A 14,028-nucleotide genomic window follows, 5' to 3' on the forward strand; every position below is an offset into this window, starting at 1 on the left:
AAAGTGGAATTAGAGAAGGTATTATCCTCCATAAATACAGTTTGTTTGGAATGTCTATACATGCTCAGTGAGATCTTAAGTCTTTCGAATGACAGGTGGAAGTGAGAAGAGAAGAAAAGGAAAAAAAGAAGTTGGGAGTGAAAAAGGAAGACGGAGAGTAGAGAAGAAAAAATGCAAACTTAAGAAGATTTGTGGTGAGCAGAAAAGAGAGAAGTAGAATAAGAAAGGGAATGTTTAGTGAGAAGAGAGGAAGAAAAACAAAAGAAGCCGGTAAGAGGGAATAAAGAAAAGAAAGGGAAAGGATAAAGAAAAGAGGAAGAAATTAGAAGAGAGTAATTTGTCTGTAGACCTTTGTTGCTGAAGCTACTGCAGAAGACTGAAAGTGCATTCTCTTCTGTCCTAGGTATTTGGGTCTGGGCACTTACCTCCTAGGTGTCTTTCCAAACTAAACAGCACTACTAAGAGATTGCAGCTCAGTTGCCAGGAACCTTGCTCAGCTGACAAGGAAAACTCCCTGCAGCTAAGGAGAAGCGTGGGCTGAAAGCTGAGCCCTCTGATTTGCCTTCATACACATATGGTATCTTCTGGAAAACAGTAGAGATGAAGGCAATTGCAAACAGGCCGCAAAAGCAATTCATTTTTCCTGTGGCTAATATTCATAATTGGGGTTATATTCATAATCACCTTAAAAGGATTTAACAATAAACAATTAAAAGCATAGTTATAACACTCATAGTTTCTACACTTCTCTGCTACAGGCACTGCAATGTCCATAAAAGGTCTTTCCAAATTTAGGAAAACATTAAAATTAGATCCAAAATCATCATCAATTGGCAAGTTGCTTTCACTCTTGTATGAAGAACTTGTTCTTGATCAGTCTTAACCAAAAACATCAACAGAATATTTTCAAACTCTGGCATAAAAACATAACAGTTGTCCTGTATCTTTGATCAAGAACTTTGGTCCTAGCAAAAAAAAAAAAAAATTCATTTTCTTCCAGTCTGATTTACCGATAAGCACTAACAAAAGATTTCTCACACAAACTAGGTCTTATTAAGGGAAAAAGAAACTATAACAATAAACTAGAGTTATCACATAAGGCTTTTTAAAATTAAGAAATTGTTTTCTAGAGCAGATATTTCAAAGAGCCCATTGATTCTGCTGTAATCAAGCAATCCTTAGCAAACAATTCAAAAGCGTGTCTCCATTGGCAAGGTGCTGACATTGATTTGCTTTAGACAAATGGAAACACTAATTGAGGAAAACAATCTGACAAATCCTGTGAGCAAACATATTACTTAACAGGAAATCAGAAAGGACTCTACAATGGATCTCCCTTATTATCTACATATTGCGATTCCTATCCCTGGACCATAAGAGACTCCCATAGAGTTGAGGGTCAGGGTAAGATGGAGTAATCGCATCCAATTACTAGTTCCAATTTGGGATTTTCAAGGTTAGACTGTGAAGGAGGAAATGCTTGGCCGGGTGGATGTGTCCCTGTGAGGAGTCACAAAGTATGGGGTTCCTTTGTATAAATATATTGCAGAATGTGAGGCAGCTTACTATTAGAGAGTGAGCACATTACAAACCATCTCTTCTACAAGCCTTTACTAAATTCATAATTGTATACTGTCTATGAATTACATAAGGTCATTCAACATGTTTGGCAATGCCTCGGAGCTTCAGACATATTTAGGAAAGTGCCCCGGTGTCTGTGGTTTGAGTTCTAAGAATACAAAGGCTTTAAACTCAGAGACATGAGTGTCTCAGCTGCTGAGTGAACTGTGGTTGGTTCACTTGAAGTGACAATGGTCATGCTAGTCTGCTTAGTCAGAAGATCTAGAAAGCACAACATTCTCCAAGCCCAATCGCCTTGAAATCATGGTAATTCTGAGCTTTTCCCTTTCAAAAGGGCTTCAGAGTAACCAAATAATACTAGTTGATGATAGAAAGTTGTTTTGTTGTTTGTTTTTTTTAATTAAAGTTTATTAGGGTGACTGGATAAACAAGATGTGGTATATGTACACAATGGAATACTATTCTGCCATAAGAAAAGATGAAATAGTGCCATTTGCGACCACATGGATGGATCTTGAGATTATTATGCTAAGTGAAATAAGTCAACAGAAAAAGTCGAGAACCATATGATTTCACTGATATGTGGTATACAAAACAGAAAAAAACAAAGGAACAAGACAAACAAATGAAGAAACAAAAACTCATAGACACAGACAATAGTTTAGTGGTTACCAGAGGGTAAGCAGGGAGGGTGTGGCATATGAGGGTAAAGGGCTGAGCACTCAATGTGATACATAGAAAGTTTTTAAAAAATATTCCAACTAATAATTGCCAAAGGACTGAGACAATTAGAAAATCATTACTTTGCAACTTCTAATGAAATAAATGATACAGGCATCAACAAAAATCTGCCAAACTAAGGCTCAGAGGAGATTATCTTCAGCATGAGAAAGCAGATACAACCTGGTAGACCCTTGTGTGGCTCTGCCTTTGGTTCTGAATGGCCTAATGATTTTTATACTCTTGAATTCTCTTCACTGCATCTCCTTGTTCCTTTCTCCATTCCTCTTTTCTTCCTTCTTTCTGTCCTTCCTTCCTTCTGTCCTTTCCTTCCCTCCTCTCATAACTGCTTATTGAGACCATGTTGTAATTGCCATTGAGGACATAAAAACCTAACATCTGTTCTTTGTTTTGTCTTTGAGGGACAGTACTGAATAAAGTGCGAGGGCTAAACCCAACTAGATTTGAATATCAGTTCTATCACTTTTAAGCTGTGGGATTTACTATATGCTGTTTAAGCCCTCTGAGCTTGAGTTTTCCACTTCTTATCGTTACTGTGAGGATAAATGAGAGAATTTGTAAAGCACCTAACATAACCACTGGCATGTAGTAAGCACTTGAAAATGGTAAGTTCGTGACCATTCCTATCCTTCTGCCTCACACACTGGTGAGTGAGACCAAAAAGTGCCTTGACCCTCATCCCCTGCCCAGCCTGGCCCGTCTGCTTTTCAGGGACCTGGGAGTAGGATGAGATGAGGGTCCAAAGGATCCAGGGTGATGGTGAACCAGAGTGGATGTGGTTAAGATTGTGTTCTGCCACAGTTCAAGAAGTTGTAAATTGAGGCAGGGTAGAGACTGTGTCTTTAATTTTTGGAGGAAAGTTCACCAGCAAACATCTCTAAAAATGGTACCTGCTATTCTAATACCATGATACACGGCTAAGCTGGCTTTTCAAAAGACTTATATCCAAAGTTCAACCCAGTGCCTTTTAGATAAGGAGAACTCATTTTATAAAAAATAAGAGTTATATTTAGCCAATCTTTTTTTTTTAACCTGGATGCTTTTTACTTCATAAAACTTCCAAATAGAAATACATTACAAACGAACTTCAAGATAAGTTACCAAGTTCAAAATATAATGTAATTCTACCATGCCACTGAACATGAATGTCCATTATGTAACAATACAGGTTTTGCACATAGAGGTGAATATATTATTAATTTCTTTTTTATTTAAAAAATGACAGGCAATATAAACTTTGCTATTGAAGATTTCAAACCTAACTTCCATTTGTGGTTTTGTAATTGATGATATAATTACATAAGTCATTTTCATAATTAAAGAAACTAATGATTGTACATTGTGAGAGTAGAATGTTAATGACACTTTCATACTGTAGACCGAGGGAGAGAGTATTAGATATTAATATTGTGACCTGATAAGGAAACAGCATTTCTTAAGTGGGTCTAGTGAAATGAGTAAGCTGGGTATCCTAAAATTCAACTCAATTCTGGTACTATTTACCTGGACATAGCATCAGATTCCACAGGTTAAGGGTTCACTCCTTCCCACAAACACTTCAGATGCCAATCACAAGCCCAGGTTATCATTTGTGCATCTGCCCTACCTGCTACAGAGTGTAGGTTCCAAAGACGCCCTCCAATTCAGGTTGTCAATCACAAACCCAGGTCGTTACCTGTACTTCTGACCAACTGGCTATAAATCAGAGGTTTCCATGACCTCCTTTTTGGGTTTGATTATTTGCTAGAGCAGCTCACAGAACTCAGGGAACTCAGAGAAACATTGTACTTACTAGATCACTGCTTTGCTATAAAAGGATATCATACAGGAATGCCATATAGAAGAGATGTATGGGGCAAGGTATGGGGAAAGGGCCAGGCCCTCTCCGGTAGCAACACTCTCCCAAATCTCCACATGTTCACCAATCCAAAAGCTTTCCAAATGCCATCTGTTTGGGTTTTTATGACTTCATTACATAGGGATGATTGATTAAATCGTTGGCCTTTGGTGATTGAACTGCATCTCCAGGTCACAGGGTGGGACTGAAAGTTCCAACCCTCTAATTACACGGTTGGTTCTCCTGGCAACCAGCCCTCACCCTTAAGTTACTTAAGGAGCATCCCACAGTCACTTCATTAACATAACAAAAGATACTTTGATGTTGTCACTTAGGAAATATATTTCTTATTATAAATCACAATATCACAAAATAGGTACTAGTATGTTACACACACACACACACTCACACACCACATCATGTGACAATATACCACCTACCAATGTAACATATATATAAAATAACTACTAATGTCATTGATGCTACTATGCTTAAAGAATAAATAAAAGAAAGTAAACATATAATGAAAGTAACTATTTAAGGACAGGGATCAGTTAGGAGTCACGAAGATGAAGTTCTGACTGTTTAAGTCTCCCCAAAACCAAGAGCAGGACTGATGCTTTATAATTTATGAGAACAGGAATCTTACCATCTGCATGCCAGACTGAAAGAAATGAAATATACTGAATTTGTCTTCCTTGCTCTTTTGCAGTGTTCCAGAGCATACACCTTATTTCAAGGAAAAGACATGCAGCTTCCTTTTAGTCAGTTCACTGATTAAAGGAAAGAAAGCCAAAGATACAGATGCTCAAAACCTGTATCCCCGAATTTGACAACTTATTTTGCATTACACAGACCTTGCTCTGTCCTGCTACCCCACCCATGTCATTATCCATGCCACAACTTCCTTACTGGAAGAAAAATCAGCTTCACAAGCTATGTTCTTCTCTTTTCATATTATGCAGTCAAATGCACATTAAAAAATAAGCAAGAGCAAATTTTAATAGATACTTATTAATCACATATTCATTACCATTTGGCACATTGACCTTATATAACTATTAAAGGGATTGGAATGGAAAAAAATATCTTATGTAAGAATTAAAATGTAGGAATGGGGAAGGTTATCAATGGGGGGAAAAACAACCAACAAACCCCAAACAGGAAAAGTAGCGAATTGCAAGCATAATTGTTGGACTTGCTTGAATTGTTAGTAACGAGGAAAAATAGCAACAAGCTGGTCAAGATTTATGATTCCTGGTGCATGCTATTCCCAGGCCAACACTTGGGAACTTAGAAGAAGAGAAATCTCTCATAAAAGTGAACTTTTCCCCCCAAGACCTTATTTTCCATGTCCACTATTGTGAGAACATCTTACTCAGATGACCCATCCCTGCAGGTATTTCTGTAGCTTTCTCTTACACTGATCGCTAAATCCTATTTGCTTTTCGCTTCCACTATCCTCATTCCTTTGGTAAACCTGATTATGGTACACTATTAAGGGGTTTACTTATTTGATAGAGAAACTGGCTTTTCCCTGAAGGAGTTTTAGCTCAAGTTAGCAGTAAAGTAATGAGTTATTTTATAAGAAACGGCACAAATCATGGAGATTGTGAAACTCTGTTGTGAATACATGATTCACATCACTACTGCAAATAAATTTATACCAGATAACTTTAAGTTTGATAACCACCGTGCTTTGCTAATCAACATAAGTTGAGCGTGAATGTTATAGAATACCCTGAAATAATCTGAACATCAACGGTACATGAAAGTTCTATGAAAAATCATCTGTTCATTACACTATTTCTTATAATCTATATGATTACATTATAATGTGTGTTCCTTATTTATTGTGGAAAAAACACACATAACATTAAAAAATTCAACAATTTTTATCATGTGTGTTCTTTATGCTGCTCTTGGGATCCAGTAAGATTGTGAAGTGCCTTTTCTGAATCAGCGGAGACAAAGGTATTCGATATAGTTTTAGGATCACATTATTTGAGGAAGTTTAATAGTTTGAGAAAAAAACATAGTCATATGAATTATTTTCCCCCTAACTTGCTACATCTTTAGAATTTCCAGGGGAGGGAAATTTGTCAAAAGTAGAATCTTCCCAGGTGATTTTGAGTCAGTGGTTCTGGGATAGACAAGGGGATCTGGATTTTTAACAAGTACCTCAGGTAATCGTTTTGTGCAGGCTGAACACAGACGCAAAAACATGGACCCCTCTATATTTATTAGACTATCTCATTCCTCACATGCTGGAAATTATGTTGTCAATACTGTCTTATTTTATACATTATTGAATAGTGGGGGTTTTCTTTATTCTTAGAAGGTTCAAACACTTAATGGTTTCTAACAGGCTGTGGCTCCTCTTTGATTTCCTCTCTGCTCTTGTAACATCTATCACGTGGCACTTCTGAGAGGAATGGGGCGGTTGTGTTAGGGCTGTGGCATGCCCGACATGTTTGGACCAGTCCCTTGTGAAAAATTCAAAAGGGGAAGTTCCTGAAATAAAGTTTTGGAAAAATCATCTACCCCAAAGGGAAAGACTGGTTCAACAAATAGTTGATTAACAAAGGTAAATGTTCATCTCGAATGTTTTATTTGGAATACAGACAAAAATTTTGGATATTGAGTATGTCTTTTTTTTCTCTATAAAAAGCAGTTACTTTTGTATTCGCAAGTGATAAACATCTGGCTTTTAAACAGAAGGGAAGAATAATGTAAATATTAAATCACAAAAACAGAGAACTGAAGCTATTTAGAAGGCTATAAGCTGATATTAAAGCAAAAAAAAGCAAGTTTACAAAATATGTGCAATTTGATTACATTATTTTACAATAAAAATAAACATAAAAAGACCTATATAATAGAGAAAAATAAAGACTGAAATAAAATACACCAAATTGCTGGTAGTATTTCTTCTGATTCTGAAATAATAATCTTAGTCTTTCTCCTTTTTATTTGTATTTTAAGCTTTTTTAACACTTAAGATGTATTATATTTATAATAAAAATTGTTTATAATTATATTGAAAAGAATCACATTTTTTTCCCTAAAACATTACTGAGGATAGATTTATTTTTTTTGGAAACTTGCTTCTCAATTCCTCCATAAAATTTACCTTGGAAATTTTGTATTATATTTGTACATCAATGTTAGCAGTAAATTTATGCACCAAAAATCAGCTGTAGAAAGTTCACACTGAAAGGTGTATTTAATAAGATGACACTAATAATATACTGTCAATTCTGTATTTATATATCTTCCAACTCATTTGGAAATTTTAGCACTAAATGAAATCAATTCAATCTTTGATGAAAAAAAGGAACAGTATTTAAAAGAAATTATTTAACAAAAGCATTAGGGAAAAGGTTATGCAAATAAGCATCTCACATATAAGTGATTTTTAAGAATCCTAAACTATGTACCTGTCAAAGTGAAAATGTCATAGCTGTCATTTTTGACATAGTTGTTTAGAGAAAACCTAGAGCGCTGGGTCCTAGGACAAGCATTTTCACCTGAAGAGTGGGGGGATTATAGATAAGTGTGGATCTCCTCAAAGATTTAATGTAAACATAATTATGTTCCTTTTTAACACCTTAAAAATAATGTAAGTAAAAATTTATAAGAGATACAGATTGCTTTGAACTGTTAAAAACACACTCTAAAAGCCTCACATGGTTTTGGCCAAATTGAAGTGAGATGGTTCACTTTCCCACAAGCAACAACTAACACAGAACAAAATACATGAAATACTTGTATTCCTAGATTGATACTGGACCACACAAAGGAGTGATCCCTGAAACAGGGGAGACAAATGCAGTAGCTATATTGCTCCAGTTTATTTACTACAGGGGGAACTCAGGAAACAAATTGAGAGAGTCTTGTGTTCTCCCTGAGTTGAGGAGACGTGGTGAGAATCTGGGACTGTGAAGGAGGCTCCAAGTATTCATAGGGTACTTGAGAAGAGGAACTACACAAAGAGGGAGAATTCCAGAGAGCTGCAGAGGTTCCTACTTATTCAGGTCATTCATGTGAGGACTTTATTGGATGCTAGGAAATAACCACTTTTAACACTCAAGCCTCACAAAGAACTGAGAATACTTTGTGTTCCCAAATGAGCAGAATAGAAAACCTTTTTAATTCCAAAGTATATTATTTTGAAGAGTTTGGCCTCAATAGTAAGGTAAAATTAGCCTTAGACTATAAGATACTCTGAGCCCACCTAACAAAATTGCAAGCATAAACCTGTTTCCAAATACCTTAACTGCAGCGCAGAACATGTCTCCAGAACTTTAATACAAATATCAAAATATCTAGCAAGAATGGACTAATTAACAGTTTATGGCATCCAGTAAATAAGTGAGAGGCATACACAGTAACAGAAAAAGTAAGACATATAGCTACTAGGACAAAAGTCAATCTATTTAAAAAAAAACTTAGAAATGACCACATGATAGAATTAATAAATACAAACTTGTAACTCTGTTTCATACTTTCAAGAAGGTAGAGAAAACATGTTCAAGAGATACCAGAAATATTTTTTTAACAGCATCCAAATCAAACTTTTAGAGATGAAAAAACAGTATGTGAGAAAAATACACTTGATAGGATTGACAGAAGAGTAAATGCAAAAGAAAAAAACAGTGAACTTGGTATATAACAATAGAAAGTTTCTAAAATGAAACAGAGAGGAAAAGGACTGAATAAAGTGAACAGAGGGCCAGTGAGCCATGGGAAAACTTCAAGGAGTATCAAATATATGTAATTAGAGTTCCCAAAGGAGAGAAGAGAGATGGTTGTGGGGGTAGAAATAAGGATAGAACATTTTCTAAATTCAATGAAAATTATAAAAACATAGGTCTAGGAAGTTCAAAAAACATGTACAAGAAACATGAAGAAAACTATTTCAAGGAACACCATAATTAAATGGCTTAAAACAGTAATTATGAGAAAAAACTTAAAAGCAGCCATTGGAAAAAAGATAGATTAAATGCACAACAACAAAAAACAGCAAAAGACTTACCATCGGAAAAATGCAAGTCAGACACAGTAGAGCAGCATCAGAAAAGTCCTGAAAGGGGAAAAAAAAAAACAACAACAAAAAACTGTCAAACTAGAATTCTCTCTCCAGAAAAAATACCTTTAGAAAATAAATGCCCAAAACAGTGGCTTTTCTGGATATATAAAAGTTGAACAATTTTTTACCAATAGACTCTTACTACAATAAATATTTCAAACAATTCCTTCAGGCAGAAGGAAAATGATATTATATGAAACCTTGATCTACACAAAAAATGAAGAGTAGTGGAATATTCAAATATGTGAGTGAAAATAAAATATTTTTCTTATATCAGAATCTCTTTAAAATATAATTGACTGTCTAAAGCAAAAATAACTGTACATTGGGAGCTTCATAACATATGTAGAAATAGAAAATATAACAATATTAGCTCAGAGTTGGGAGGAGAAATAGAAGAATTTTGTTGTAAGATTTTTCTGTAAGTGAAATGGTATGTTTTTACTTAAAGGCAGACTGCGATAAGTTAAGAAGGTATAATATAGACCAGGTTTTGGCAGACTTATCTGTAAAGGGCCACATGGTAAATATTTTAGGCTTTCTGACCAGTCCCTGACTCAAGTACGCAATTCTGCCATTGCAGCAATAAATAGATAAGGAAAGAAAAAAAGAAAGAAAAGAAAGAGAGAGAGAGAGAGAGAGAGAGAAAGAAAAAGAAATATTTTGAGTGTGTCTGTGTTCCACTAAAAATTTACTTATAAAAACAGAATGAGCTGGGTTAGGCCTGTGAGCTGTAATTTGCTTACTCCCTATATAGTCCTTAAAGCATATGATTAAAAAAAAAAAAAAAGAGTTATAGTTAAGAAGCCAAAAAAGGAGATAAAATGAAACAGTAATAATAAAAATGTCTATTAATCTGAAGGAATGCAGAAAAGGAGGGAAAGAGACACAGAACAGATGTAACAAAGGAAAGTCAAATAACAAGATAATAAATTTATACCCACACATCAATAATCATATTAGATATAAATTACCTTAAAAATGAATTAAAAGGAAGATATTTTCAGATGATATATATAAAAAAAGATTTTACTAAAGGCTATCTCCAAGAACCCCAATTTTTATGTAAAGACACAGATAAGTTAAAAATGAAAGATGAAAGAGTCGATAAATACTATGCTTTCCTTATCCCATGAACATATCAAAATTAGAACTAAATTTTAGAACAATCAACCTGGAGAACCATCTGAAGTCTAGCTGAACAGAAGTTTTATAATTAAGAAGCCACGTCGATACTGGTAGGAAGGTTGTTGACAAAAAATGGGCAGGTTCCACACCCATGTGTGGCAGTTGAAAATCGGGAGAGATATCTCAGCCACAGAGGTTCCCCACGGGGGGACAAAGAACACAATCCCCACACCAGAATCCCAAGCCCGGAGTACTGGTGCCAGGAAGAAGAGGCCCCACAACATTTGGCTATGAAAAACAGTTGGCATTCTGACCATCCAGGGGGCACAGAGGCTTCAGAAAACCTAGACAATCTCTTAAAGGGCTAGTGCAGGGATTCACCCTAGGCTCCAGAGAAGAGACAGTGACTCAGGGGACAGTGGAGACATGGGGAGAGACTGAGTTGTGTAACTTTGGGATGAGGACTGAGGGACAGTTGACATTTTCCCTGTGTGGGTCGCACCTCTCATGCAGTTGGCAGAAAGACATCATCTTTTCTGTGTTGAGTCCCTCCCCCATGTCCATGGCCAAATCTGAATTTGTATTGGTCTGGTGAGCTCTGCTCCTTCCACCCACATGACTCAGAGACCCCACCACACCCAACTTTGTACCTAGGAGGATTTGTCAGCGGATGAACCTTACAGGAGTGGGCAGGTGGTAGCAGGGCCCAGAGTGTCCTGGCTTTTTGTGAAGCTACCCCAGACCTGGTATTGGTGGCAGCTGTCCTCAGTTCACAGCATGGCCTCTACCATGTGCCTCCAAGTACAGCACAGGCATCAACCAACTATGGATCACTTTGCAGCTCCTACCAGGTACTCTCTGGTGGGTCATGGGCAGTGGGTGACCTGGTCCTGCACTGGAGCCCTCCCAAGAGGCCCCAGAATAAACAAACTTAAAGGTTGGCTTCGGATCACACCAGAGAACCACCCAATTAGCCCCACAAGTAGCACCCAAAGGGATATCTCAAGGGGCACTAGAGTCTGCTGGGGCAAATCCCACTCCACGGAGAAAGCCCACTGTACAGCAGCTTATAAGCTATGGACATGGCCAAACACCACAGCCAGTCAGCCTGAAGGTCAATACCACCCACTGATGTGCCAACAGCAATCAAGGCTCAACTATAACAGAAGGGCACACACAAGGGACACTCCTGGAGTACCCAGAGCAGGTGACCAAGGAGACTGTACTACTGGGCCCCACAGGGCACCTACTACATAAGGCCACCCAGCCAAGACTGGAAGACACGGCAGATCTACCTAATACATAGAAACAAACACCAAGAGGCAGCCAAAATGAGAAAACAAAGAAATATGTCCCAAAATAAAGAACAGGAGAAAACTCCAGAAAAAGATCTAAACAAAATGGAAGCAGTATCCTACCAGAGTTCAAAACAATGGTTATAAGAATGCTCAAGAAACTTAGTGAGAACTTCAACAAAGAGATAGCAAGCATAAAAAAGGACATAGAAACCACAAAAAAAGAACCAGTCAGAGGTGAAGAACACAATAACTGAAATGAAGAATGCACTAGAAGGAATTGCCAGCAGACTAGATGAAGCAGAGGGTCAAATCAGTGATTTGGAAGACAAGATAGCAGAAAACACCGAATTGGAACAGCAGAAAAAGAATCAGGATAGTTTAAGAGACCTCTGGGACAATATCAAGCATAGCAACACTCACATCTTAGGAGTACCAAAAGGAGAAGAAAGAAAGCAAGAGAGTAAGAACTTATTTGAAGAAATAATGACTGAAAAATTTCCTAACCTGGTGAAGGAAATAAACATACAAACCAAAGAAGTACAGAGAGTCCCAAACAAGATGAACCCAAACAGGCCCACACCAAGACACATTATAATTAAAATGGCAGAGGTGGAAGACTGAGAGAGAATCCTTAAAGCAGCAAAAGAAAGACAGTTAGTTACCTACAAGTGAGCTTCCATAAGACTGTCAGCTGATTTCTCAACAAAAAATTTGCAGGCCATAAGAAATTGGCACAAAATATTCAAAGTGATGAAAAGAATGACCTACAACCAAGATTACTCTACTCAGCAAGGCTATCATTTAAAATCCAAGGATAGATAAAAAGCTTCCCAGACAAGAAAGAGTTAATGGAATTCATCAACACCAAACCAGTATTACAAGGTATGTTAAAAGAATTTCTTCAAAAATGAAAATAAAAAAATTAAAAATATGAACACTAAAATGGCAATAATTACCTATCTATCAACAATTACTTCCAATGTAAATAGATTAAATGCTCAAATCAAAAACATAGGGTGGCTGAATGTGTAAGAAAACAAAACCCTTATATACTATGCTGCCTGCAAGAGACTTACTTTGGTTTGAAAGACACACACAGACTGAAAGTAAAGGGATATAAAAAGCTATTTCATGAAAATGGAAAAAAATAAAATAAAAGCTGGGGCAGCAATACTTATACTAGACAAAATAGAATTTAAAACAAAGGCTATAACAAGAGACAAAGGAGAACCCAGTAATTCCCAGTTCTGTGTATCTATCCGAAGAAACCAAAAAGATGTGGAAGCAGCCTGGGTGTCCATCAATGGAAGCCTGGATAAAGAGGAGGTGGTACATATATACAATGGAATATTGCTTGGCCATGGCAGTGAATGGGTTCTCGCCATCTGCAGCGGCACATATGGACCTGGAAGGTTTTGTACTGAGTGGAGTATGTCAGACAGAGAAGACAGATACAATATGATTTTGCTTATATGTGGAATCTAAAGAACAAAAACAATCTAAATGAACAAACAAATAGAAACAAACTCATACATACGGAGAACATTTTAATGGTTGCCAGATGGGAGGGGATTTGAGGGACAGGGTGAAAAAACTGAAGGGATTAAGAAATACAAATTGGTAGTTTCAAAATAGTCATAAAGATGTAAAGTAAAGCATGGGGGGTATCGTCAATAATATGGTAAGAACTATGTATAGTGACCGGGATTACTTCTTAAATTATACAAAGGTCTAACCATGATGCTGTACACTTAAGATTAATATAAAATAATATTGAATACCAACTGTAATTGAAAAATTGAAAAGGGGCAGAGAAAAGGTGAAGAAGAATAAGTTTCCAAATGTCCAGGTATAAAACATATAAGTCATGGGGATGTAACATACAGTATAGAAAATTTAGTCAATAATATTGTGACAGCATGGTACAGTATCAGATTGTTGCTGGACTTACCATGGTGATCACTTCTTTGGGTATATAAATGTTGAGCAACTATGGTGTACACCTGAAGTAATGTTGTATGGTAGCTACATTTTTTTAAATAAATTTTTTTTTTAAATTTAAATTAAAGGTTGAAAAACATATGGCTGAGACAGATTTTATGAATGGAACCCAGATCAGATTACTCTATATCCAATATTAAAATTTGGAGCAGAAAACAGTGATAAAGCTGTTTAGTCAAGGATGCTTTCTTTCTCTTCTTTATATGTGCACAAGACCAGAGCTTTGTCCCTGAGCATAGACCAGGGCCCATAACTCAAATTCCATGAGATGCTAGTTAGGTAACATATTACACTGAAGTTCAGACTCTAATTTACTTAAAAAGAAATGAATATAAACCCCAAACACTGTA

General features: G+C 36.5%; 1 protein-coding gene across 1 annotated transcript in view; it reads right to left on the minus strand.

Annotated features, from left to right (window-relative positions):
• Positions 1-9,217, minus strand: part of GUCY1A1 (guanylate cyclase 1 soluble subunit alpha 1) — a 93,679-nt gene extending 84,462 nt beyond the window's left edge. The window contains exon 1 of the mRNA XM_088792566.1: positions 9,198-9,217. The gene's annotated coding sequence lies outside the window, so the exon portion shown is untranslated. The remainder of the gene's footprint in view (positions 1-9,197) is intronic.
• Between the last annotated feature and the right edge of the window lie 4,811 nt (positions 9,218-14,028).

Source organism: Rhinolophus sinicus, chromosome 15 (assembly GCF_057876585.1).
Source record: "Rhinolophus sinicus isolate RSI-liver-muscle chromosome 15, RSI-T2T, whole genome shotgun sequence".
Classification (NCBI taxonomy): domain Eukaryota; kingdom Metazoa; phylum Chordata; class Mammalia; order Chiroptera; family Rhinolophidae; genus Rhinolophus; species Rhinolophus sinicus.